At 43.2% G+C, this 26,523-nt stretch overlaps 1 long non-coding RNA gene across 4 annotated transcripts in view; it reads left to right on the plus strand.

The window, feature by feature from the left end:
* Positions 1–25,357, plus strand: part of LOC141407286 (uncharacterized) — a 52,943-nt gene extending 27,586 nt beyond the window's left edge. For 2 of the 4 annotated variants that reach the window (XR_012415818.1, XR_012415817.1), the window contains exon 3: positions 25,225–25,357. This is a non-coding gene — a long non-coding RNA (uncharacterized lncRNA). Of the gene's footprint in view, positions 1–12,438; positions 12,577–25,224 lie in introns of those variants that run through there. The other 2 variants (XR_012415816.1, XR_012415815.1) reach the window with 1 other exon arrangement.
* The last annotated feature ends 1,166 nt before the right edge of the window (positions 25,358–26,523 follow it).

Genomic DNA, 26,523 nt, shown 5'->3' on the forward strand with positions numbered 1-26,523 from the left:
AGGTAGATATGTATATGCTAACATGTGATCTTGGGAACTTATTTAATCTCTCATGAATAACTCATGACTCCTACCACCTTCTTCCATTCTAAGACCATGCCATGTCTTATTCAGCCCTGAATATTCAATGTCTAACATAGGGCCTGACTCCATAATGCTAATTACATTTGATTAAATATTTGCTTAAAAAATTGAGGATGCTGACAGAGATCCCCCTTGCCTTATGTTTTACTTACCCAATTTGTAAAATGGGATAATAATAGTATTTAATAAGTGTTAGCCGAGTGACAGACAAAATGAAAGGGGCTGTGTGTGTGTGCATGTATGTATATATACAATGTTTTATTTTTGGAGAGAATAAACTCTAGAAAAGTAAGGGAAAGACTCATAGACGGAGCTAAGTGTAGACTCCCAAGATCCTCACCTGGGAGTGTGAGATGGGAAGATGAAAGAGGAGGAAAAGTAGCCTGTCCTGCACGTGCAGACCACTGTGTGCAGAGCTGTCTGCTATATGCTTTTCACAGTTGTCTCATTTAAAACTCACCATCATTTGAAGTATTATCATTCCCATTTTACAGATGAGAAAAATAAAGCTGAGAGAAACTTACCCAAGATCACGCAGTTGGAGTAGCAGAACTAGGCTTCCAATCTAGCATTAAAGCCCATGGCTCCCACCACTTCCTTCCATTCTGAGACCACATCTTACTCATCCCTGAGTATTCAATGTCTAGCATAGGGCCTGACTCCATAATACTTCTTACATTTGATTGAAAATTTGCTAAAAAAATTGAGGACACTGAGCAAGATCCCCTTTATTTCTGTTCCTTAACACGTGTGCCTGTGCTCCCTTCCCCAAACAACCTAGATTTTCTTTAATGTTTAAGGTATTTGTTTTTGTATGTATCTTACCCACCTGTATCAGTCAGCATAGCCTAAGTTACACTGCAGTGGCAAACAACTCCAAGTATGTCAGTGAATGACTCCTTTGTTACACGTACTTCATGGACTGACTGCCAGTCTGCTCCATGCTTCCTTCATTTTGGGACCCAGGCGGAAGAATCAGCTCCTTCCTGAGACATGGTGGGGTTCACTGGAGAGAAGAGGGATGCAGGAATCATATAATGTTCCTTAAAACTTCTGCACAGAAGTAGCACACGTCACTTCCACTCACATTTCATTGGCCACAGTGAGTCTGATGGCAGACATGAACACTATGAAACGGGAATAGTGTGATCTTCTTGTAGGGGGTACATCTGCAGACAGAGCCCAGTAAGAAGAAACTGGGAAGAAAGGCAGCAAATAGTTTGAACAGTAATGCAATATACATCACCACATTACTGCAAAATAAATTATAAGCTTCTTAAAGTAGACACTGTTTTCTACATCTGTTTAGCTTCATATCTCCAATGGAACTTTAACTTTTCTAACGCTAGTGCCTTCTTCTCTACATAGTAAACGTTACTTTTGATGGGAGTCAGTCTTATTCAAAATCAGCAGTTCTCAAAATGTGTTGGGGGAACCCCAGTATTTCTGAAACTTTCTCCGTGTCTTTTTGAGGTCAAAACTATCTTAATAACAATTCTACAAAGATGTTATTGCCTTTTTCACTTGCATCCTCCCATGAGTGGACAGTGGGATTTTCCAGATGCTCTATGACATGTGATATCAGAACAGGTTGAATATAGAAGCAGATATGAGAGTCTAGCTATCTTCAAAGAAGCCAGGGGTGAAAGAGATGTGCGAAAATATAAAGCAGTGCCAATCTCTTACTAATGTTTTTGTTTTGGAAAATACAGTTGTATTCTGTGAAAATATTGATATGTAGTAGGTTAATTTTTTTAAGATTAAAAAATTCATATTTAAAATTCTTTTCAGTTTTAATTTCTAATGGCAAAAATCAATACTTACAATACATTTACACTAAAGCTCTTTCAGGTCCTTAATCATCTTTCAAGAGTATAAAGGGTTTCTGAGAGCAAAATGTTTGAGAACTTCTGTCTTAAAATGATTGTGGCAGGCGCTGCCTGTTTCAATGACAATGTTAACTGGAAAGATCATTAAACACAGTTAAAGTTTCCTTAGCTATATGGAAGACAGCATTGAGCCCAGTGGGTTCTTATAAATACTGTTATTTTTCATAATCATCACCAGTGTTCCATATCTGGTACTTCCTAAAGGGGGAGAGATGATTAGTTTGTTAAAGAAGATTGGTTGCATGAATTATTTCCAGCCTTGCAGAAGTTCACAGCTTGATATTGCATCAGTAATGAATAAGAAAAATGGTGGTGCATAACCCTGAAAAGAAAAATGCTGCCTTCTAATAAGAGGCAGTAGTAATTTAACGTTGTCTTGGAGCTTTATGATCATGTCTCACTAGCTTCAACACAGAAGAACTGAAAACAAACCATGCTTTTACACCGGTGGATAATAATAATGATGACTTTGTATGGAGCCTTGATTCAGGCGCTATGGCATTTTTCCATGTACAAATCAATTAAGTCTCCATTCACATTTGTGACCAACCTTCACTAGTTTATTTTTTTAAATCTCTCTCCTGCTTTTGTCTTTGCATTGTGCCAGTACTCTCTTCCCCAAACAAAAGGTATCACCCAACAAAAGGGCTCGAATTTATGGGCAGAGTTCTTTTTTCTCTGTTGCAGAATTTTTATCAAATAACTTTTCATGGGATGCAGTGTGGAAAGGGAGTGAGCATGAACAGTCTTCATTTCATGATCATACTGATGATAAGACTATGACAAGGCTGGACAGAGGGTAGGGGACTGGAGGAAGCCCTGGTCATTTAAGAGTTTAGTTGGCATTGTGCTGGTTCCACAGAGGGATCTACCAGAGAAATCGCTGGTGCTGGTAGAGAGCTTAGTAGCTGCTAAAAATTGTATTTGTTCTTTTGTCTAATTGCATTAGCCACCAGAATATTGCTGGACAAAAGCAGAGATGGTGGAGTTCTGAAGGAGCTAGCTGGACTGTGTGTGTGTGTGTGTGTGTGTATAATGTAATGCCAGGAAGAACTTCTGAGAAGTTAACAGTGCTCTTCACCCAGCAGTGAGAGCTATGCAATGTGCTGCATTTTGTTTTCTGCCTTGGCTTCCAGGAAGCTCTGTACTCACATTATATTTTGGTGATTTTTATTCTTGTTTATTCCAAGTTATTTCCATTTTGGATGCACACACGAGATGTAATATTAATAAGTGAACAACAACCGAAACCCCAGCCAGATGCGGGACAGCCTTTAAACAGGCAGTGGTGGTAGTGACAGCATTTGAGAGGGCCCAGCTAGGTCAGAAATTCCTTCTGGAATGCACCATGTACAAAAGTACATGGACGAAAGTAGAGATGGTGGAGTGCTGAAGGAGCTAGCTGGACCCGTGTGTGTGTGTGTGTGTGTGTGTGTGTGTGTGTGTGTGTGTGTGGTACTGGTAGAGAGCTTAGTAGCTGCTAAAAATTGTATTTGTTCTTTTGTCTAATTGCGTTAACCACCAGGATACTGCCCGACAAAAGTAGAGATGGTGGACAACTTTCCTTCTTGATTTTAACAGGATTATTCCCATGGTAATTCACAATATAAATGTTAAGCTAGCTCTTTTAAGATCTATATTTTTATCTATTTATTCTCCCTTCTCTAAATATATTTATTATGTTATAGATATCATGACATATTCCTTTATCCATATCATCTTACCTCATTAAGGGTTTTTCTGGAGAATGAGTATTACATTTTATTACATTCTGTTTTAGGCATGTATTTATATGGCCACATGAGTTTTCTCCTTTAACCTATCAATGTGGGCACTCTCATGAATAGATTTCTTAATATTAAATTACTTTTGTATTTTTGGAATAAAACTTGCCTAACATATTACCCTTTTTTTTTTTTTTTTTTTTTTTTTTTGAGACGGAGTCTCGCTCTGTCACCCAGGCTGGAGTGCAGTGGCCGGATCTCAGCTCACTGCAAGCTCCGCCTCCCGGGTTCACGCCATTCTCCTGCCTCAGCCTCCCGAGTAGCTGGGACTACAGGCGCCTGCCACCTCGCCCGGCTAAGTTTTTTTGTATTTTTAGTAGAGACGGGGTTTCACTGTGTTACCCAGGATGGTCTCGATCTCCTGACCTCGTGATCCACCCGTCTCGGCCTCCCAAAGTGCTGGGATTACAGGCTTGAGCCACCACGCCCGGCCTCATATTACCCTTTTTTTTATTATTATACTTTAAGTTCTAGGGTACATGTGTACAATATGCAGGTTTGTTACATATGTATACATGTGCCATGTTGGTGTGCTGCACCCATTAACTCGTCATTTACATTAGGTATTTCTCCTAATGCTATCCCTCCCCTAGCCCCTGACTCTACAGCAGGCCCCGGTGTGTGATGTTCCCTGCCCTGTGTCCAAGTGTTCTCATTGTTCAATTCCCACCTATGAGTGAGAACATGCAGTGTTTGGTTTTCTGTCCTTGTGATAATTTGCTTAGAATGATGGTTTCCAGCTTCATCCACGTATCTGCAAAGGACATGAACTCATTGCTTTTATGGCTGCATAGTATTCCATGGTGTATATGTGCCACATTTTCTTAATCCAGTCTATGAATGATGGACATTTGGGTTGGTTCCAAGTCTTTGCTATTGTGAATAGTGCTGCAGTAAACATACGTGTGCGTGTGTCTTTATAGTAGCATGATTTATAATCCTTTGGGTATATACCCAGTAATGGGATCACTGGGTCAAATGATATTCTAATTCTAGATCCTTAAGGAATCGCCACAGTGTCTTCCACAATGGTTGAACTAGTTTACACTCCCACCAACAGTATAAAAGCATTCCTATTTCTCCACATCCTCTCCAGCATCTATTGTTTCCTGACTTTTTAATGCTCGCCATTCTAACTGGTGTGAGATGGTATCTCATCATGGTTTTGATTTGCATTTCTCTGATGACTAGTGATGATGAGCATTTTTTCATGTGTCTTTTGGCTGCATACATGTCTTCTTTTGAGAAGTGTCTGTTCATATCCTTTGCCCACTTTTTTATGTTTTTTTTTTTTTTCTTGTAAATTTGTTTAAGTTCTTTATAGATTCTGGATATTAGCCCTTTGTCAGATGGGTAGATTGCAAAAATTTTCTCCCATTCTGTAGGTTGCCTGTTCACTCTGATGGTAGTTACTTTTGCTGTGCAGAAGCTCTTTAGTTTAATTAGATCCCATTTGTCTATTTTGGCTTTTGTTGCCATTGCTTTTGGTGTTTTAGTCATGAAGTCCTTGCCCATGCCTATGTCCTGAATGGTATTGCCTAGGTTTTCTTCTAGAGTTTTTATGGTTTTAGGTCTTTAATCCATATTGAATTAATTTTTGTATAAGGTGTAAGGAAGGGATCCAGTTTCAGCTTTCTACTTATGGCTAACCAGTTTTCCCAGCACCATTTATTAAATAGGGAATCCTTTCCCCATTTCTTGTTTTTGTCAGATTTGTCAAAGATCAGATGGTTGTAGATGTGTGGTATTATTTCTGAGGCCTCTGTTCTGTTCCATTGCTCTATATTTCTGTTTTGGTACCAGTATCATGCTGTTTTGGTTGCTGTAGCCTTGTAGTGTAGTCTGAAATCAGGTAGTGTGATGCTTCCAGCTTTGTTCTTTTGGCTTAGGATTGTCTTGGCAATGCAGGCTCTTTTTTGGTTCCATATGAACTTTAAACGTATTACCCTTTTAATATATTGCTGGATTCTCTTTGTTAAGGTTTTGCTGGGTTTTAAGTCATTGGTATTTAGGTTTTCTGAAAAAAACTGGAAAGCTTTACTTCTTTCTCTATGTTCTGAAGCAGGTAGTGTTGGAATGATCAGTTCCTTGAAAATTTAGAAGGATTCATCCATGGATACACCTATGTTAGGTGTTTTTTTTGTTTGTTTGTTTTTTCAGGGGCAACTATTTGCAACTTTTACAATTGCTGTCAAAGTTATTGATCATTCTTTTCCTATATTACTTCTTTGAATTTTGATAAATATTTCCCTAGAAAATTTTTATCTAGGCTTTCAAATTTATTAACATAGAGCTGTATACCACATTCTTTTATTATGGTTTTATACAACTTTATTTTAAATTTCTGCATAATATTCCATATGTGGATGTGCCATAATTCATAAATGTAAAAACAGTTTTACATTTTACTAGTAATTTTAAGGAGTGATTGGCTGGTAAATGAAGGCAGTTTTTCCTTCTTGAGTTCTACTGGCAACCCTGTCCTTTGTGATCTTGTTGAGAGGAGGATAACAAAAGGATATGGCCTTTGGGTTCAAATCTTGGCTCTGCCACTTGGTAGATTGGGACCTTGGGGGAAATAAATTAATCTCTCTATAGTTTAGTTTTCTCTTCTGGAGAAAGGATAATGATAGTAATTTCTGTCTCAGGAAGGGTTTAGTATAAGAAACGAAAATCCTTCTAGGTGTTTTAGCAGAAAGGGATTTAATACAGGAAACCATATACTTACACAATTGTTGAAAGGGCTGGAGGAGCAATGATTCCCTATCACAGAACTGACGTACGAGGGGAGCTGTACCTCTGAAGCCAGCACAATGGGAACTGGTGAGTTTAAAAACACACATCTGAAATGTTGTATTGCTACTGGTTCTGCTTCAAATACCCAGGAAGCTGGAGAAGGACTGCAGTCCTGCTGTAGAAAAAGTTCACATCTCCACACCCTTGCTTGCCAGAATGAAATTTCCAAAAGGGACAAGACGTGGCCTCTGCCTCATTTTCTCTTTCCCAAACTCATGCAAATACTTATAACTGATGAAACCTAATCTACATGCAAAGCCCAAGCTCCAGAGGAATTTGGGAAATAGTTTTCAGCTTTCTAGTCCGGAGGTTGAGCAAGCCAATTCACAATATCGACTATAATGCCTTCCATGAGATTGTTGTAAAGATGAAATAAAATAATTCATGTGAGTGCCTGGTAAAGAGTGTGATGCAGTAAATGCTATTTATTATCATTTATAGAGAGTGAGGCATGTGCCAGGGACTCAGCTTATTTACTAGGGATGGAAAAATTAATAATGTTTCTTCGCTGTCCTCAAAATATTTCCAGTATAAAGAAGGTAGGAATTAAATAATTATATCACAACCAAAAAAAGGTGCTATGGGAAGGTAGGGGACAGGGTAACTTGGTTGGCAGTGTGTTAATTCACTTACTTTTTCATGAAAAAGCATATCTGCTGACATAACTCAGTGTACTGACCAGGCCTATCGCTTGGTGCTGGGGTGCAGAACTGAACTGGACAGATGTCTCTGCCCTGTGATGCCCGGGTGTGCTCAGTGTGGGGAGTGATGACTGGGGGGAAGTCAGAAGGAAAGGCTTCACAGAGGAGGAAACGTACGGGCTGGCTCTTCAAGGATGAAGAAAATTTTAGGCAAAGAAGGGAAAGAAGGCAAGTACAGACTTACAAAGAATTTTAGTTCTTGGCTTAGGGCAGCATTTCCCAAAGTGTGTTCCATAGAACGCTAGTCCCCAGAGTGGCTCCTTGAAGGGTAGTTCTGCAGTAAGTCACCATCGAGGAGTCATGATGATGATTAGCCAATTAAAATGTTAAGAAGACTTATAGTAAAATGCTATTAACTTTTTAACTCAATGTTTATTATATTTTTTGTCACAAAAATCTTCTTTGATGGAATATCTATTAGCACAGAATACACTCTGCAAAACATAGACCCGAGGTGATCAACCACTTCATTCTATGGATGGCAAAATGGGGCACAGACAGGCTAAGGGCCACACCATTACATTATAAGCTGCAAGAAGTCAGGGACCATGTTTCTCTCCAGCACCTTTTTTTTTTTTTTTTTTTTTAAATTAAGGAATTAACCTAGTACATGGCACTAGACTATTAGAGATGAAGAACTGATGAATTAATGAACAACTAATGTAGAAGAGAACTCTGATATCTCAACTTTCAGGCCTATGTTTTTATTAATATATACCTCTTAGCCAATGGGAAAAGACATTCTCACCCCAAGGGTTATGTAGAGCCTTTTCCCTTTGAAGTAGTGTTGCCTGGTAAAATGTACGATGCATGCAATATTTGGACATATTTATGCCCCTAAATTATTCGCTGTCTATCTGCTGTTCAAATTTAACTGGCATTTCATACATATTTTTGTTTGCTAAATTTGGCAACCCTACTCTTGGGGAAACAATATGGAAATCTTTCTACCTGCTAATGTTACTTGTTAATCACCTTAAAAAGCCATTTATAAACAGACTTGTATTTTGCTTTCCAGTATATCACAGGGTCAATCCTTTTAAGTGGGTCTAAGAAGATAAACTGATGGTGTTCACCTTAGTTTCTTTCAAGTTCCTGCTGAGAGAAAAAGCTTTTGTGTAAACAGGGAACTGACAAAGCATTTGTTTCATCAGCCTGCACCCCAGCACATGTGAGAGGGTGCCCAGTGGATTCTTCCAGCCTGGGAAGCCCTTTATAATCCAAGGGAGAAACTCAGACCGAGATAGCAAGAGATATGTGAGGGAACAGGGAAGACAGTTTCCTAAGTAATGAGGCTATTTAGACCTTGCAGAGGAAGGACACTTGCTATTACGTACCCTAAGCCAGGTCTGTGTTTCCAAAATGTGATACTCTTAGCCACACAATTTCTTGAGTTTGGACCAGATGATTCCTTCATTTTGTGCAGTGCAGACCTGGATATAGATAACAAATTGTAATGCCCTTAAAAGCTCTCTTGTTCCCCATCCATCTTTGTCCTGCTTCACAAAGATGCACTGAGACCTCTCACAAACCATCCATTGCGACTTTGCCAGGGGATCCTGATCTTAAGACAATTAAACAATTAAAAAAGGTCAGTAAAAAAAAAAAAAACTCTCCTTCTCTGCTCCTTCTGCTGTTGGTTGCTTAGGCTGTTTGCTTTCATCCTCAGCTCTTGTGTGAATTATACGTGTTTTTGTAAACTCAAACTTAAAATCCAGTATGTCTTTAGATAGCTTTTTGCACCGCACCCTTTTATGTGGGTTATTTTTCACATGCACTAGAGTGATTTTGCTTTTGCACAGAAGGGTGATGACTTGCTTCAGGTATTGGTTAATTGCACTTACATTCATTGGTTTGTTCCTGTTACAAACAGAAAAGAAAAAAGAAGAAGAAGAAAAAAAAACCAAACAAACCAAAAAACCACAAAACATATTATGTACCAGGAACTGTGTGAAAGGCCCAGTTGAAACAGAGATACATAAAGCACAGTCCTTAAGGAACGGAAACGTTAAACAAATATTTGCAGTTCAGTGTGATAAGTCAATAGAGGTGACATTAGTACAGAGGTGCTGCGCAGAGGGGCAGAAGGAATAACTCCACCTGTGGGAGGTGGAGGGGGAAGAAATAGCTGCACAGAGATTTATGAGCTGAATCCTGAGGCAGAAATAGGCATTTTCTCACTGCACAGATTGCAGATGGGAACTCATGCAAAGACAAGGAAATATGAAGCTGTGTAATTTGTGTTCGGTGAGAGACCTCCACAGGCTAAAGATGGCCCATTGGGACCCAGAAAGAAAACAGCATAACTTAATTTTTATGTAAAAAATCTTTACTAATATTTAATATACGATTTACAGTTGGGCATATATAATTTATCAGTTAAGTATAGCTGTGTGGTGGGTTGCATGCTCAAAAATGCTTTACCAAAAGGGGGCGCTCATGATCAAACTAATTTGGCTACTACTGCTGGAGTGGCAGAATTGGGGGTCCAATTCAGGCCTGCAACAGTGCCAAAGGAGTCTAGATAATTATGTTTCTTGTAGTCCAGGGTATCTCAAAGTATGGTCCACATATATATACCTAGAATGCGTACTAAAGAAAAGTGAATTCCCAGGCCTATCCGACATCAATAAAATCAGTATTTCTCAGGAGAGGGTCTGGGAATTTGTGTGTTTAACAAATTCACCAGGTGATGCTTGTGGTCTTAGTCTGCTCAGGCTGCCATAACAAAATACCATAGACTGGGTGGCATAAACAACAGACATCTGTTTTTTCAGTTCTGGAAACTGAAAGTCCAAGATCAAGATTCCTGCAGGGCTCAGTTCCTGGTGGGGGCTCTCCTCTGGCTGGCAGATGGCCACCTTCTTGTTGTGGCCTCATATACTGGGGAGAGAAGCTCTGCCCATACTGGAGTTTAGTGGTGCAGTCTCAGCTCACTGCAACCTCCGCTTCCCAGGTTCAGGTGATTCTCATGCCTCAGCCTCTTGAGTAGCTGGGATTACAGGCACATGCCACCACACCCAGCTAACTGTTGTATTTTTTGTGGAGACACAGTTTCACCATGTTGACCAGGCAGCCTCAAGTGATCTGCCTTCCTTGACCTCCCAAAGAGTTGGGATCATAGACCTGAGCCACAGCTCCTGGCCTCTTCCTCTTCTTATAAGGACACCAGTTCTCTTGGATCAGGGCCCCACCCTTATGATTTGTTTAACCTTAATCCCCTCCTTAAAGGCCTTATCTCTGAAACAATCACATGGGGGAATTTAGAGCTTCAATATGTGAATTCGAGGGGGGCGGGGCAGGACACAATTCAGTCCATAGCACTTATGTTCACTGAAGTTTGAGGACCACTGCTCTAGTCTAACCAACAAAGAAACAATAAAGCCCGTGATAGCTTCTGATGGTAGACTCCTTTGTTTCTGAGTCTGCACCAAGAGGATGAGCTACAGAAACATGCGATTTCCAGCTGCCTGCCTTGCCTTTCAGACTAGCATTGTCCACTAGAAACATAATGGTAGCCACAAATGTGAGCCACATATGTAATTTAAAGTTTTCTATCAGCCACGATGGAAAAATGTTTAGTGAGACTGTGACTTCAGTAAGAAACGGGTGAAGTTACTTTTAATAAGTAGTTAATTTAATATATCCCAAATATTATCATTTCAACATAAAATCAACGTAAAAGATTATGAGTAAGACATTTTACATTTGTTTTTGTATGAAATCTCTGAAATTCTGTGTCATATTTTACACTGTTATTTTAGCGCAGCTCAATGTAAACTAGCGAGATCTCAAACACTTCGTGGCCACATGTGGCTAGTGGCTACTGTGTTGGACAGGCAGTGCTAGACTATCCCAAGCTAGACTATTGTGCTTTGAAGAAGCAAAACAGACCAGGTGTGTTGTGTAACATGCGGTACAAGTACCATTGTTTCTAAGAAAGGCTTCATGATTATGATTAGTCCTGAAATGTTTTTGTTAACATGACTCTCCTCTAACCAGAAGCTTAAGATGTCAAGTTTAAGCAGAGAACAGAAGCTGACGGCTCGTTCTAGCAGTTGAAGAAATTGTCACCGTTCAAAGTTCTGTTTACCATTTACATAAGAAATCACAAGCTGCCAGCCAGGGCTGGCTGATGCCTGAGCCATGCTGACTTGATGATGCTTTTCCCTTAAATTAAAACTGAGCTGCATTTGATTTATCACCCAGAGCTGTCACTTCTCACCTCCAGTGAACCTTTCCTAAGACCATAATAAATGTCACTTCAAAAGTTCAGAACTGGATTTCAGCGGTGATGAGCATATTCATCCTAAAACAGACTCCTTGAAACAAAACAGGGTTTGCCATCAGTGTTGGGAATGGGGAGAGGATATGGAGACACTCCCCTGAATGTTGTATAATGAAGAAAGCATTTGGCTAATTACGAACTTTACCCATATCCCACAAGATCAAGTTTGGGATCCTCAAAGGCAAAGGGTGTGGTATTGGTGCTGAGCTCTGTCTTGGGAGCCACTAGAGCCCGAGAGCTTCTAGTTACTTTTGAGACAAGAAATTATTGTTTAGTTGGAGGAACTTGGGGGCATTTGGTTAGAGAAGAGAAAGTTTGGTGAAGAGGGCATGACACATCACCCTCATGTATTTTGAGGGCTTCTTGGAAGAGGAATTAGACCCATTCTACACAGCCAACGGGGCAGAATTAGAACATATCTTTAGTTCAAGATAAAGAAGACATTTTTAATGAGATTGTGATATCAGTAATAAGACACAGATATCAGATTGTGCTTCTGTATGGAAACATTTGTTGAGTACCTACTTTGGGTCAAGCACTGTTATTTATATTAATGAAATTTCATAACATTTCTGTAAGGTAGGCATTATTACCTCATTTTCATAGATGATGAAGTTGAGGCTCAAGGATGTTGAGCACCTTCCAGAATAGGTGCTCTGAGTTGGAGGGAGGTCTCCCAGTCACTGAGCCTGTTGAAGCAGAGGGTGCAACACCATCTGTATGAGCTAGGAGGTGTCAGTCATCTTGATAAGCTAATAACTGCTACTCTTTAATTGTGCTTGTTTTGTGATAGAAGATATTACAAATTTTGATTTATGTATAAAAATGATGTGGCCAAAGAGACTGAGTAATAGTTTTCAAACTATTAAAAAGAGAAATTTTTTTCCTTCCCGCAGATGGAAGCTTCAGCAGCAGGAGCCAGGCTCTACACTCTCTTGCTCCCGGTTGGTCTGTGGTGGGATATGGTGAGGCTCAGCTGTTTTCTGGTCGCTTCCCCTGGTGACCAGTTAGTACCCCAGAGGAACTGCAGATAATAGAGTGATGTGAAATGAACTTAAAAATAAATCTGTAAAACACTCAGAGGAATAAAGGGAAAATAGAATCCATAAAGCAAAACAAGATCTTATAAAAAAGAACAGGCAGATTTAAATAAGAAATAGAAATTTAGAAAACAAAATATAGTAATTAAAATAAAAATCTGTCTTAATATGTTTGTGCTGCTATTAATAAAATACCTGAGACTGAATTTATAAGGAACAGAAATTTATTTCTCACAGTTCTGAAGGCTGGGAGTTCAAGATCAAGGTGTATGGCAAGGACCTGGTGTTTGTTTCCAAGATGGCTCCTTGTGGCTTCATCCTTGGGAGGGGAGAAACACTGTGCCCTCGCATGGTGAAGGATGGAAGGGCAAGAAGGTGAACTCTCTTTGCAGCCTCTTTCATAAGGACACTAATCCATTCATGAGGCCAGAGCCCTCTTAACTTCATCACTTTCCCAGAGGCCCCACCTTTTAATACCACCATGATAGGGATTAAATTTCCACAATTAATTTTGAAGGGGACACACATTCAAACCATAGCAGTGGTCTAGTCCAGGGATCAACAAACTCTAGCCTGTGGGCCAGCTGCCTGATTTTGTAAATAAAGTTTTATTAGATCACAGCCATGCCCATTCTTTAGCATATTGTCTTAGGCTGCTGTTGAGCTACAAATAGCAGAGTTGAATAGTTGAATAGAGACCATGTGGCCACACACTCTAAAGTATTTACTACCAGGCCCTTTAAGAAAACATTTGACAAAGGTTGATCTGGAGTGAATGTGGGAGAGAATTAGTGATTCGGAAGACAGAGATAAAGAAATCACCCAGGATACAGCACCAAAAGATAGACAAATGGAATATGGGATAGTAGGTTGAGACATGGAGCACACAATAAGCACAACACATTCATGTCACCAATATCTGAGTTCCTCCTCTTCTACCACGTGCACTTCTAGACCACACAGCTTAGCTGGTTGTGGTCAGGTGGACCTTGTGATTGAGTTATGGCCAATGAGACATGAGCAGGAAGGAGGAGCAGCACTTTCCTCTTGCCTGGACGATCTCTCTTACAATCTCCCACATACTCCCTTCCTTCATGAGAAGATGGAAGTTCTTCTGGCTTCCTGAGTGACCGAATCTCCCTTTCCTCTGCTGAGCTGCCTCAGTCTGAATATGAATTAGAAAGAAACCACTACTAAGCCACTGACATCTTGAGGTTGTTTCTTATGGCAGTTAGCCACTGATAGGGTTTGGCTGTGTTCTCACCTAAATCTCATCTTGAATTGTAGTTCCCATAATCCCCACATGCCATGGGCGGCACCCAGTGGGAGGTAATTTAATCATGGAGCAGTTACCCTCATGCCGTTCTTGTGATAATGAGTAAGTTCTCACGAGATCTGATGGTTTTATAAGGGGCTTCCCCCCTCACTTGGCTCTCATTCTTCTCTCTCCTGCTACCATGTGAAGAAGGACGTGTTTACTTCCCCTTCTTCCATGATTGTTAGTTTCCTGAGGCCTCCCCAGTCATGCTGAACTGTGAGTCTATTAAACCTCTTTCCTTTATAAATTACCCAGTCTCAGGTATATCTTATTAGCAGTGTGAGAAAAGACTAATACAGCCACCCTGACTCATATACATTTAATAGAAGTTCCAGAAGGAAAGAATATCAACTAGTGCTTTTCACATTTTAATGTGCATATGGTTCACCTAAGTCTCATTGAGCTGTTGGTTCTGATTCCATAGGTCTTGAGAGTTGCCAGCTATTTTGCATTTCTAACAAGCTTCCAGGTGGTGAAGCCGCACCTGGTCCTAGATCACATTTTGAGTAGAAAGATAGAATGGGGAAGAGGCAATATTCAAAGAGAGAATGGCAGAGAAGCTCCCAGAGTTCAATATGCCAGAGTTTACTCTTTGTCTATTTTCTTCTGTGTTCTTGTTTCCTAAGTACGTAGACACTTACCTTCAAACAGATGAGTATGTTTCAACAGATTGGGGGCTTTGGCTCAATTTCATGTCCCTGCGAGTCACTTTGGCCATCTCAGTGACTCACTCACATTTATGCACACATGCACACACACAGAAGTGATTGTGGAAGCCCAGTGCACAATGATTTTGTTGGCTCTTTTCCATAGTTTACGATCTTCTTTGCAAAGATGCCTGTTCAAGTGCAACACACCATTTCATCTCCATGCCTACTCCTTTGTGGTCACAGATTTAGTGATTCTGGACCTCACTGGACTCTGTGATCCCTGGACAAAAGAACACCTAGAAAGCTTGGGTGCAGGGCTGACCCTGAGGCTCTTAGTCTAGACCACATGGAGTTAGAATGGGATTGGGACTACCCCAGCCTGGTGGGAATCCCCTGGGACTGAGAAGGCGAAGCGCTGCCCAAGTCATCAATGCTGTGCCCCTCCAGGCTCTTCTCCAAAGGCGGTGTTCCTCTGCCCTAGGACCATGGTGACAGCTAACAGGGGTAAGAAAGGTGTCAGCCCTGGGGCTGGAACCTATGGAGTTCTCAGCTTACCCAAGCAGATTTTATCCCTTAGGAAGTCCAATGTAAATGTCATTTGCTTTACATGCTGGATTGGAAAATAGACAACTTGTGTGTCTTATACAGTGGAACTTGAATTTCACAGGTGAAAGAGATGCATAAAAAACTTTACAAAGTTGTAAAAGGTTTTCATTTAAACCAGTACTTCCCATTCCCACAAATGACAATGTATACTATGGCAGAGTCTAAATTTTCTTCTTTAGGTGCACCTAACAATTTTTCCTAGCCTATACAATTTGTATCTCCATAATTATCTATCACCTATCTCTCTCTCTATTTTATTTTTTATAAATACAGACAGGGTTTCACCATATTGCCCAGGCTGGTCTCAAACTCCCGGGCTCAAGTGATCCATTGCCTTTGCCTCCCAAAGGGCTGGGATTATAAGCATGAGCCATTGTACCTGGTCCAATCTGTTTTTGCTAAAATATATCTTGCAGTGTCTATGAAAGAATATGTTCAGAATTCATCTGTAAAATGGATACTGGTTTTACGTTCATCCTACCAACAGAACGTATTGTGACTACAGCTACCTCCCATCTCTTGGGGCATGAAGTGAAGCCTAATATCTTTATGAGATATAAACATATAATTAAACATTAATGGTTAATATTATTGAGTAGTTACCGTGTGGCAGGCATTGTTGTAAGGGCTTTATGGTTTTTTGTTTTTTTTTTTTCTTTTTTTTGAGATGGAGTCTCCCTCTGTCACCCAGACTGGAGTGCTGTGGTGTGATCTCGGCTCACTGCAAGCTCTGCCTCCCCAGTTCACGCCATTCTCCTGCCTCAGCCTCCCGAGTAGCTGGGACTACAGGTGCACACCACCACCCCTGGCTAATTTTCTTTTTGTATTTTTAGTAGAGACGGGGTTACACCGTTTTAGCCAGGATGGTCTCGATCTCCTGACCTTGTGATCCGCCCGTCCTTGGCCTCCCAAAGTGCTGGGGTTACAGGCATGAGCCACCGCACCAGGCCTTTATGGGTCTTAACTCATTTGCTCCAATACAGTCTCCCATAACATAGCTACAGTTGTTACTCCCATTTTCTGGAAGAGGAACCTGAGGCACAGGGTGGTTAGGTAATTTTCCCAGGGCACAAGGAGTAAGTAGTAGAGTCAGGATTTGAAACAGGCAGTCTAACTCAATAGACCATAAGCATAATGGCTATACTGGGTGTTGGCATAGCATAGCATAGCATAGCATAGCATAATTTTTCTCCTACCTTACCAGAAAATGAGCACACTGGGAAGCCTCTGTTGAAGCCTGGACTTTGGCTGTCCAATGTGGTGGCCCCATGTGGCTACTGAGCATTTGAAATGTGCCTAGTACAAATTGGGATGTGCGGTAGGAGTAAAATACACACTGGATTTTGAAGACAGTATGAGAGAAAGAATGCAAAAGACCACTTTTAAAATTATTTCATATTGATTAAGTGCTAAAATGATAATATTTTAGATATGCTGAGATGAAAAAAATATGTTCTTATAATTAATTTCACTCTTTTTTACTTTTTAAAATGTAGCTTCTAAAAAATTTAAAATTCCATATATGGCTTGCCTTTGTGGTCAGCATTTCTACTGAACAGCGCTGGCCTTGACAGTTTGCTCATCCATTTGTTCACTCATTCATTCAGCATGTGTTGGCATCCAATAGGTGCCAATGGAAGCTAGACTCTGAGGATACAGCAGTTAACAAGGCCGATTTGATTCTTGTTGTCAAGTAGCTCAATATTCCAGAAAGGCGGGTGGGAAAAGGAGGCCTTAAAGACCCTAAGAAATAATTATGTAAGTAGTTAGTTAATTAACATCATTATTAAGTGTTCAAAGGGAGAAGGGGGTAGCTAGGAGAGATCGCACTAAGGGCATCTAACCCCTGGGGGTCATTCAGTAAATGTTATCCATTCGATAAATATTTGTTGAGGGAATAATTGAATCTGGGGGATCAGAGGAGCTTTCCTGAGGAAATAACTTTCAGATAGAATTCTACAGACACGGGAGAGAGTCAGGTGAAATATTGGCAGCTTCTCCTGTGATCACAGGTGCTGCTGTGCAGGGTGGCTTTGGCTACTCCCCCTTTATATCAGAGATAGTTGTCTCTGGTTGGGTTTGGGTCTGCGCATTTTGATGGGGTGGGTAGAGGCATGGGGAGCTGTGTTCCTTGGTATGAAGAAGGGTGGTCTCAGCCATTGTGGGCATCCCAGGGAGATGGGCAGGAGGGAAGGCACCTTCCCATCCCTTCTCCAGCATCGTGTACTGTCCAGCCCCTGGGGCCTGGGTTTCTCCCACGAGGAGGCTGTGCGTTGCCTCCTCTCCCTTTCCTTCTGCCCCTACTAGGTTTGCCTCTGCAGCATTTTCCTTTATTCCACAATCCATTTGACACGTTTTTATTTTGTTGTTGTTTCTGCCCAGTGTAAATGAGATCTCCAGTAGGGAGAATGACTTTTAAATCTTTTGTGACCCTGGAGTACAAAACGTTCCCAATTCCTTCCCCTGAGCAATTTTTATTTCTGTGGCAAGTCACAATAGCGTGCTTACTTTTGTCAATAACAGTTGGGCAGCAGGAGAGGTGAGAGAGGCTGGCCCCATGAAGCTGGGTGGCTGGAGCTTGCTGCCGGTTAACTAGCCTGAAATGGGAGGGAGCTGGGAGCTGGAGCTGGGCTGGGGACAGAGGGCAGCTGTGGGCAGCTAGGGAGGAATGTGGGCACCCGCCCTTGGGCCCCTGTGCAGACCCCGGAGAGCTGATCTTGGATCAGCCTCCTCTGGATTTTTGCAGACACGATCCCAGGTTGCCAAGTTACCCAATGAGCCAGAAAACAATAAAACCACCGTAACCCAGCTGGGGGTGGATTTTGCTTGGTTCGGAGCCTATCTCGCCTGGATCTTATATTGGACTTACACAAAGGGATTTATTCCGGGATGGGTAACTATTTTGGCAGGAAAATCAGGCACTGTGCCCTAAACATACTGGGCGCCTAACAAATATTTGTTAAGTCAGTGAATACAAATTTGCGGTAAGGAATACCATTTTCAGTTAATTTGCCACACAAGTACTACCCGGTGGGAAAGCAAGCCAGCAAAACATTGAAACCTATAAGGTGTTTCAGTGAAACCTGTAATGTAGCTTTGTTCTAAGATGGCCCTAAAAACCCTCAGGGCAGTTGGGCTGCCCTGAATGAGGTCTCAGCTGGGCTAGTTGTCTCAGCAGTCTTTTCCTGCTCTGAGATTCTGTAGTTCTCTGAAATATGCCTGGTCATAATTGCAGGTGGTTTCTGCTGGGATATATATCATATGGCGTGGAGGGTGTGTGGATTTATCTTCCCAAGCACTATATTTAGCACACATGAAAACTGTCTGCTCTTAGTGCCCACTGGGTGGGTGGGAGGCCTGGGGCGGGGGAGGAGGGCTCCTGCAGCACAGCGAGGCTCTGGAGGTGGCTAACTGCACACGGACAACGCCCGGCACACTGCATCGTCCTCGGTCCACATCGCCCTCCTCTATTCCTTGGGGAGGGCAGCAGTTCTAGACCCTGAATATCCACTAAAATCACCTTGGAGGCTTTTCAGGACTTCTGTTTAATTGGTAGCAGCTAGCACCTGAGCATTTTCTCTCTTGCTTTCTTTCTCTTCTTTTTCTGTCTCTTTCCTTTTTCTTTCTTTCTTTCTCTTTCTTTCTTTTTCTTTCTTTCTTTTTCTTTTCTTTTCTTTCTTCTTTCTCTTTCTTTCTCTCTTTCCTTCTTTCTCTCTCTCTCTTTTTTTTATTGACTGAGTCTCACTCTATTGCCCAGGCTGGATTTCATCTCAGCTCACTGCAACCTTCACTTCCTGGGTTTAAATGATTGTCCTGCCTCAGCCTCCTGAGTAGCTGAGACTACAGGTGTGCACTACCATGCCCCGCTAATTTTTGTATTTTTAGTAGAGACAGGGTTTCACCACGTTGGCCAGGCTGGTCTCGAACTCTTGACCTCAAGTGATCCACCTGCCTTGGCCTCCCAAAGTCCTTGGATTACAGGCGTGAGCCATCGCACCCAACCGCATCTGTATTTTTCTGAAGCCACTCAGGTGACCTATCTGCGCAGCTGTCGCTGAGAGCCCCTGGTGTGGCAAAGAGCCTGGGCTCTGCAGTCGGGCACCCCTGGTTCTAGTCCCAGCTGGCCAAACTGCTTTGAGGTTACTTGTTGATGAAACTGGGAATAATAATTGCCCCCTCCCAAGCTGTAGTGACAGGTAAAGGAGGTAATGTTTCAAGGAAGCTCTTATTGTGAGGTGCCTAATAAGTGCTTAGTAATGCCCCTCTCCTTTCAGGCCGTCCTTCCCCTAGCTACATCCTTCCCTCCCGGTCTCATTCCCTCTGGCTCCAAGCTGGGTCTCCGGGCACTCTTTTGGAATCTCCATGTGACTGATGTGGGTTGTCTCAAGTCTTGACTCCCTGTGGAGCCTCTTCTGTTTTCTGCACCTGGAAAGAACCAGTTTCTGCACACTGTTGAGGTCCTAAGCCATAGCAGGGCTCAGAGGGATTTCCCAGGTACTTCTAGCAAAACTGACCTGAGGGGCCAGCAGTGACTGCCAGGGCAACACAGGAAATACATTCCTGGCTAGGAGTATGTCTCCATTTGGTCTTCTATTTGTGTGTGTGTGTGTGTGTGTGTGTGTGTATGTGTGTGTGTGTGTGTGTGAATAGGGAGTGGGTAGGTGGGGCAAAGTAAGTCTGGGTCACACTTAGTAAGCCTGGGTCACAGGGGTCAGCTGAAGGTGACACGAAGAGGAGAGGTTCCATTCATTCTGTTGCTCACTTATCCTTTTATTTTTTTTAAAATGGCCCCCTGCAGATGCCGGTCCCTGGAATTAGAACAATGCCTTGGTTATGTTCAGTTAGGGAGTGATAAATATCCTAGAGAAGAATGCTCTTGTGTAGGCCTGTTGGTCTCCATGGGAGCTACTGACCCAACACAGTGTTTAACCAGGGCCAGCGGGTTCCTGTGGACATCTGGCCTGAGCCCGCAGTTAAACCTACCCCTCACCACTGTATCAAGCAGAAATTCTTAGTCCTGGGTGTATTTGCATGGAGTTGAAGTACCCTGTAAATTAGCATAAATGTTAAAACCTCACCCAATTATTTCCCTAGTTCATTCTCTTCCCTTGGATTGCAGTGCTTGTCAAATAGAAGAAATGAATGTTCTTCCATGGTTTACCAGAAAAAGGTCATCCTGGCAGCAATTTTTTTAAACTGGATACTCTGGGTAGATTCTTTGACTTTGCCTAATACTAATAAGAAACCTAATATGAACATTTTATTTGACCACTCTTCTGAACCAGAGGTGATTTTTGCCTTTCAGAGGACATTTGGCAATGCCCGGAGACATTTTTGGTTGTCACAACTAGGGGAGGATGCTACTGGTATCTTAGAGAGTAGAGGCCAGGGATGCTGCTAAACACCACACAATGCATAGGACAGCACCCCACAATAAAAAATTAGCCCAAAATGTCAATAGTGTTGAGGGTGAAAAATCCTGTTAGAGAAGCAAGTGTCCAGTGTTGGCACTGGGATGTGAATTCCAGTGGTTCTGTCTAACTCAACCCCAGCTCGCACCTGCTGGAACAGCTCCCTTGGCTTGGTGATGGTAATGGTTGGATCTGGGCACACTTGGCCAAATGATGATGATAACTATGTTCATGATTGTATTTCATTAGTACCTACTGTGTGCTGAGTCCAGAGCTGGGCCCCTTACAGATATTATCTTGTTGAATATGCCAGCATCACAGCCCTGAATGATGTAGATGAGGGAGCAGCACCTCAGACAAGTGAAATTGCCTGGCTGCAGCCACACAGCCAGTAAGCTAAGGAATCCAGGTTTGTACCCACGCCCCTTCCCTGCAGAGCATGGGTTGCCTGTTACCCACATAACCAAGGGAAAAGGCAGTGGCTAAGCAGCTGCATTATTTATTAATTTTTTCATTTTTTATTTTTTTTTGAGACCAAGTCTTGCCCTGTCACCCAGGCTGGAGTGCAGTGGCACAGTCATGGCTTGCTGCAGCCTCAAACTCCTGGGCTCAAGCAATCTTCCCATCTCAGCCTCTTGAGTAGCTGGGACTATGGGCGTGCACCACCACATCTGGCTCACTGCAACGTCCATCTCCTGGGTTAAAGGGATTCTCATGCCTCAGCCTCCCAAGTAGCTGGGATCACAGGCATGCACTATCACGCCCAGCTAATTTTTGTATTTTTAGTAGAGACAGGGTTTCACCATGCTGGCCAGGCTGGTCTCAAACTCTTGACCTCAAGTGATCTGCCTGCCCCAGCCTCCTAAAGTGCTGGGATTACAGGCGTGAGCCACCACGCCCAACCTTGTAGCTGCGTTCTTTCATTCAGCTTTAGGACAGATGTTTTTCAGGAGTTGGTTGTTCCCTCCTTTAGGTAATCTGCTGTTGGATCCAGTCTTCACCTCTGTCACTTTTTTTAGACGCAGGGTCTCACTCTGTTGCCCAGGCTGGAATGCAGTGGTGTGATTGTAGTTCACTGCAGCCTTAAACTCCTGAGCTGAAGCGATCCTCCCACCTCAGCGTCCTGAGTAACTGGGACTACAGGAATGTGCCACCACACCTGGTGAAGTTTTTAAAAAAAAATTTTTTTTAAGAGATAAGGCTCTCACTCTGTTGCCCAGGTGAATCTTGAACTCTTGGCCTCAAGTGATCTGCTTCGGCCTCCCAAAGTGCTGGGATTACAGGCATGAGCCATCCCACCCAGCCATCTTTGTAACTTATAACCCTACCTTGATGCGTTTTTTATGAATAGTGATTTTGGCCAGTACCCTTTCAGAAGTAACGGTAATATTTCACATCACAGGCAGGGTAACTTGCTTGAGTCTGTCAAATTGCCGGCTGGCTAAGGAAAGTGGGTGGCAGCCCCTGGCTTTCTCTGTTTACCTCCAAGTGTTCCCCACCAGCCAGAATGCTGCTGCTCCCATTCACAGAGGCCGTGGGGAGACGGAAGTTTGGGGACCTTCCAGGCTGCCCATGTGTGGTGTCTGGGAAGACTCCTGTCACTTCCACGCTGTCACCCACCAGCTGTGACTCAGAGGCTCCCTCTGGACAGCTATGGAGAGGTCCCAGGGCACACTGGGTAGCTAGGCCAGAGACTTGATTCTAACACAAGTTCTCACCAAAGGCTTGTCACATGGCTTCTTTGGGCCTCAGATTCTGCATCTGAAAATTAGAAGATGTGCCAATTTACAACTCTTTTCCCTTTTTTGTGTCTATCATTCTGTGGACTCAAGACAGAGAAACATTTGAGTTCCAGTCTAAGGAATACAAGGGGAAAGGGAAAGCTCAGAGAGATTCTCATCGGCCAAGTCAGAAGGGAGGCTGATTCTTCAGACTTTCAGAAGCTTCTGTGGCCTTTTCAATGTCCTCCCTTTGTTATTTTGTTTTCTTGTGATTAGCAGTAAAACCCTGAATGTGGGGTGTGAATGAGAGGAAGGAGGCAAACTGATTCTGGGTCCTTCAGAAACACTATCCTTGGCTAGGCACAGTGGCTCACACCTATAATCCCAGCACCCTGGTAGGCCAAGGTGGGTGGATCACCCGAGGTCAGGAGTTCAAGACCAGACTGGCCAACATGGGGAAACCTTGTCTCTACTAAAAATACACAAGTTATTTTTAGTGTGGTGGTGTGTGTGTGTGAATAGGGAGTGGGTGGGTGGGGCAAAGTAAGCCTGGGTCACACTTCGTAAGCCTGGGTCACAGGGGTCAGCTGAAGGTGACACGAAGAGGAGAGGTGCATGCCTGTAATCCCAGCTTCTCAGGAGGCTTAGGCAGGAAAATTACTTGAACCTGGGAGGTGGGAGTTGCAGTGAGCTGAGATCGCACCACTGCACTCCAGCCTGGATGACAGAGTGAGACTCTGTCTCAACAACAACAACAACAACAACAAAAAACACAAAACACTATCCCTTAGATCTCACTCCATGTTCAGTACTCCCAGAGCATCTCTGTCTTAGAGAGGGCCAGGGGACTATCTCTCCACTTCTGGCAAAATACTCCTGAGTAAATTCTCAATCTCTCTCTTTTCCCCTCTCCCAGATATACTCTGAGCTGGCTTGCCCTCTCCCCACCTATAGGGTGAGACTCTGCTGTGCTCACAGGCCCTGTCATGTAGGCAAACACATGACCTCCCACTGCCTGAACTCCACTATTCTGCACCTAAGGGGGGTCCTTATTTGCCGACTGGCCAGAGGGCAAGCTCCATCAGAGTCCCTCTCTGGGGAATGTTCCAGTTAGAAGTCCCAGGAAGTTGCTTGTAAGTAGAAAACACTAAGGCCAAAAGACCCTGATGAGACGGGCATCAGGTGAAGCTGAGGAGAAAGCTGTGGACACGGGGCTCTGAGGACAAGTGGTCTCGAGGCCCGGGAGAGAAGGAGGGGTTTTTCTGCCCAGCAGCTTTCCTGTCCCAGATGGCACATGATGTGCTGTCGTGGAGTCCCAGGGTCCTCCAGGGTCCTTGCAGTGAAGCCACCATGCATCCAGGCTGAAGTATGGGTTCCTGTGACCGGAGGGACCTGAAGTAGAGGACTCTGTGCTTCCCCTGTGATCTGAGGAGCAAAAGAGATGCCACTTTATCAACTAAGAGGGACCCTAGGGTTAAGGAAACAAAAGGTACCTGTGGGTGGAGGGTTCAGTGCTTGACTGGCATGCCAGTTTCCTAAATTCCTATGGCTATAGGAAAACCCACACTCTTGGAAAACTCCCTAACAGGAAGAACTATCAGGTAAATTGTCAGACCCCTCCTAACTGTGGTCTACATCCCAGACCACTACGACGCTGACTGGACAGAGGACCGGCCTTGCAGACACTCTTTTCTAAGCCACTGCAGACCTTAAACCAGTTTCAGCCAGCTTACAGGCGCTGTGCACAAGCTGACTCTATGTCCTATAGTTCATCTTTCAACATAAACAGCCAAAGTCCACTTTGTGTTAAGGACAAATCCCCACTCCAAAGTGAACATGGGATGTATGCTATGTATATGTTTACCCATTATACATCTGTTTGGCTCCCCTCATAAATATGTGAAGCTTTCCCTCCAAGCCTGCTGAATATGTATGATACAGACCCTGTGAGGAATAAAACCCAACCTGTTCTTCCCCTCTTTGAAGAGAGAGGACCTTTGCTCTGCACTGGAGACTTTCTCTTCCTGGTTTGCAAACTGTATTGCCAATCAAGCTCTCCGTTCTACCATGTAGCCATCCTGGGGTCTTTTGGATGGCACTCTCTAGCCGAGAGCTCCAAGAGCAGTATTCTTCTTCCTCATCTGACTCTTCCTTGAAGAAGGAGGTATTTCTCACTTGGCGGCACTAGGAAACCAACGTCACAGTCCATTTTCCAGGTGAGGAACTTGAAAGGTGAAAGATACTCATTGAGGGTCAAGATTTGCATTTGTGATGGAACCTGGACAAGTCCGGATTGGCCATTTCCTGCCCTGAGCATCTGCTGCACTCAGGATTGGCCGCTTCAGGGCAGACAAAACAAGTTAGACAAGGCCTCTGCCCTCTGTAATGTGCACCAAGAGACACAGCAATTAGAAGAGACTCTAACAGGATTTGTTTTCTGACTTGCCCTTTGCTTAAACGTCTCTTAGTACAAGTGGGAATTTGGATTTCATGAGGAATAGTGCAAGTATAAAATCTATTCTTTAAAGCCCAGCTTGGAGCAGGCCCTGGGCAAAATTGCGATCTCTGTGAAGCTGGCTTCTAGCTCCACGAGGCCCTTGTTTCTGCCTGCCTTGCCTTCTTTCTTTATTCTTCCATCTATTCCCGCAGCTCCACAGCCACCTTTCCCCTTTACAAAATTTCCCTCTCTAGTAGAGTAAAAAAATGACTGTTAAGACAGTGTTACTTACACTCCTGGAGAATTTTACTTTTTGAGGACAAGCAGCCTTAAACCAAAGCACAGTTGCATTTGTACAGTAGAAAGAAAAGCCCAGTGCAATAAAAATAGCATTTCTTCAGCACCTTCTGAGCACCTGGCAACTGCGGTCGACATTGTTGCTTCTCTATCTAGCAGCTGTTCCATGCCAACCTTCCTTCTCCCTGGTTTTGTGTTTCAGGAAGGTGACTGTATCCCAGAGTTAGGAGGAGCACGTTGTCTTGGTCTAATTCAGCCATGCTCCCTGGATTCCTGTGGCTGGGAACTGGAGATGTGATGTAAACTTGCCAATGACACGTAAGGCAGCTTGTGGGCAAGTCTTTCCTCCTCGGTATAAGCAGCGTCTCGGGACAATCTGCCTTCCTGCTCTCCTGCTGGTTGTTGCTCCATGGGATTGTGCTGCTTGGAGCATCTTCCGCCATCTTGTATCCATTCAGAAGCTGCGCTGAAGATGGCACTGCAGAATGATGCTGAGTGTTTGAGTCCTTAATGACATTAAAAGACACAGCTCAACAGCTTTGGAACTTCTCGTTCTGGGAGATAATACATTCCTTATAGATATTTTTCATGATACTTTTAGTTGGGTCTTCTGTTATTTAGAGCTGAAAGCATCCTAATTAATGCCCTGCTGAATGTTTTATGTAGATCATCTCACTTGATCCTCACAACTTTATGTTGATGAGAAAGTGAGGGCTTGGACAACTTAAATGACTTTTCCAAAATCATGCAAGGAGCAAGTGGCGCCTCAAACACATTTACCTGCCTTCGAAGTGCTTTGCCATCAACGGTTATGGCCCCAAATCTGGCTCTTGCCTCTACCTCATTCTGTGACCTTCAATAAGTCCCTTAACCTTGTTGGGCTTCAGTTTCATCCATGAAGAAAGGGACTGTGCTGGGTGACCTCAAATGTCCTTTTCACTCTAAAACTATAAGAATAAAATTTCAACTCTAAAATTCCCCACAGGGGACCAAGTCCAGGTACCATTGTGCAAGAGAGGAGGTCTTGATTTTGTTGACTCCTTGGATGCAGATAAGATAATCCAACTCTGGGTAATATAAGTAGAAACAAACGTGTTGTAACATATCAGGTGGATTACAGTCAGAGTAATGCCTAGGAATGACCCGGTGGGGGCTCATACCCCATAGCTGCCCACTGAATTCTGCAGCTGACGTCAGTGCTACCACCACACTGGGCACTGGAGGCCCTTGCTGGCGGCCTCAGAATGAATTCTAGACCGTTTTTAAATTCTTCACCTGCTCCAGGGTGAAAGTCTCAGACTGAAGCATTTAGGTCCTATGGACTTAAGCTGTAGGCCCTGGTTGCCAGGATCTGGGAGATCAAGTATCTTAGGCTGGGTTTCCCCTGGAGCAACCCTGAAACAAGGAATTGAGTGCCAGTGGCTTATTTGGGAGGTAATTCAAGGAAACACTGGTAGGGGAGTGGGGAAGTCAGATAGGGAAGGGAGTGAAACAATAAAGG

This window comes from Macaca fascicularis, chromosome 7, assembly GCF_037993035.2.
Source record: "Macaca fascicularis isolate 582-1 chromosome 7, T2T-MFA8v1.1".
In the NCBI taxonomy this organism is placed as follows: Eukaryota; Metazoa; Chordata; class Mammalia; order Primates; family Cercopithecidae; genus Macaca; species Macaca fascicularis.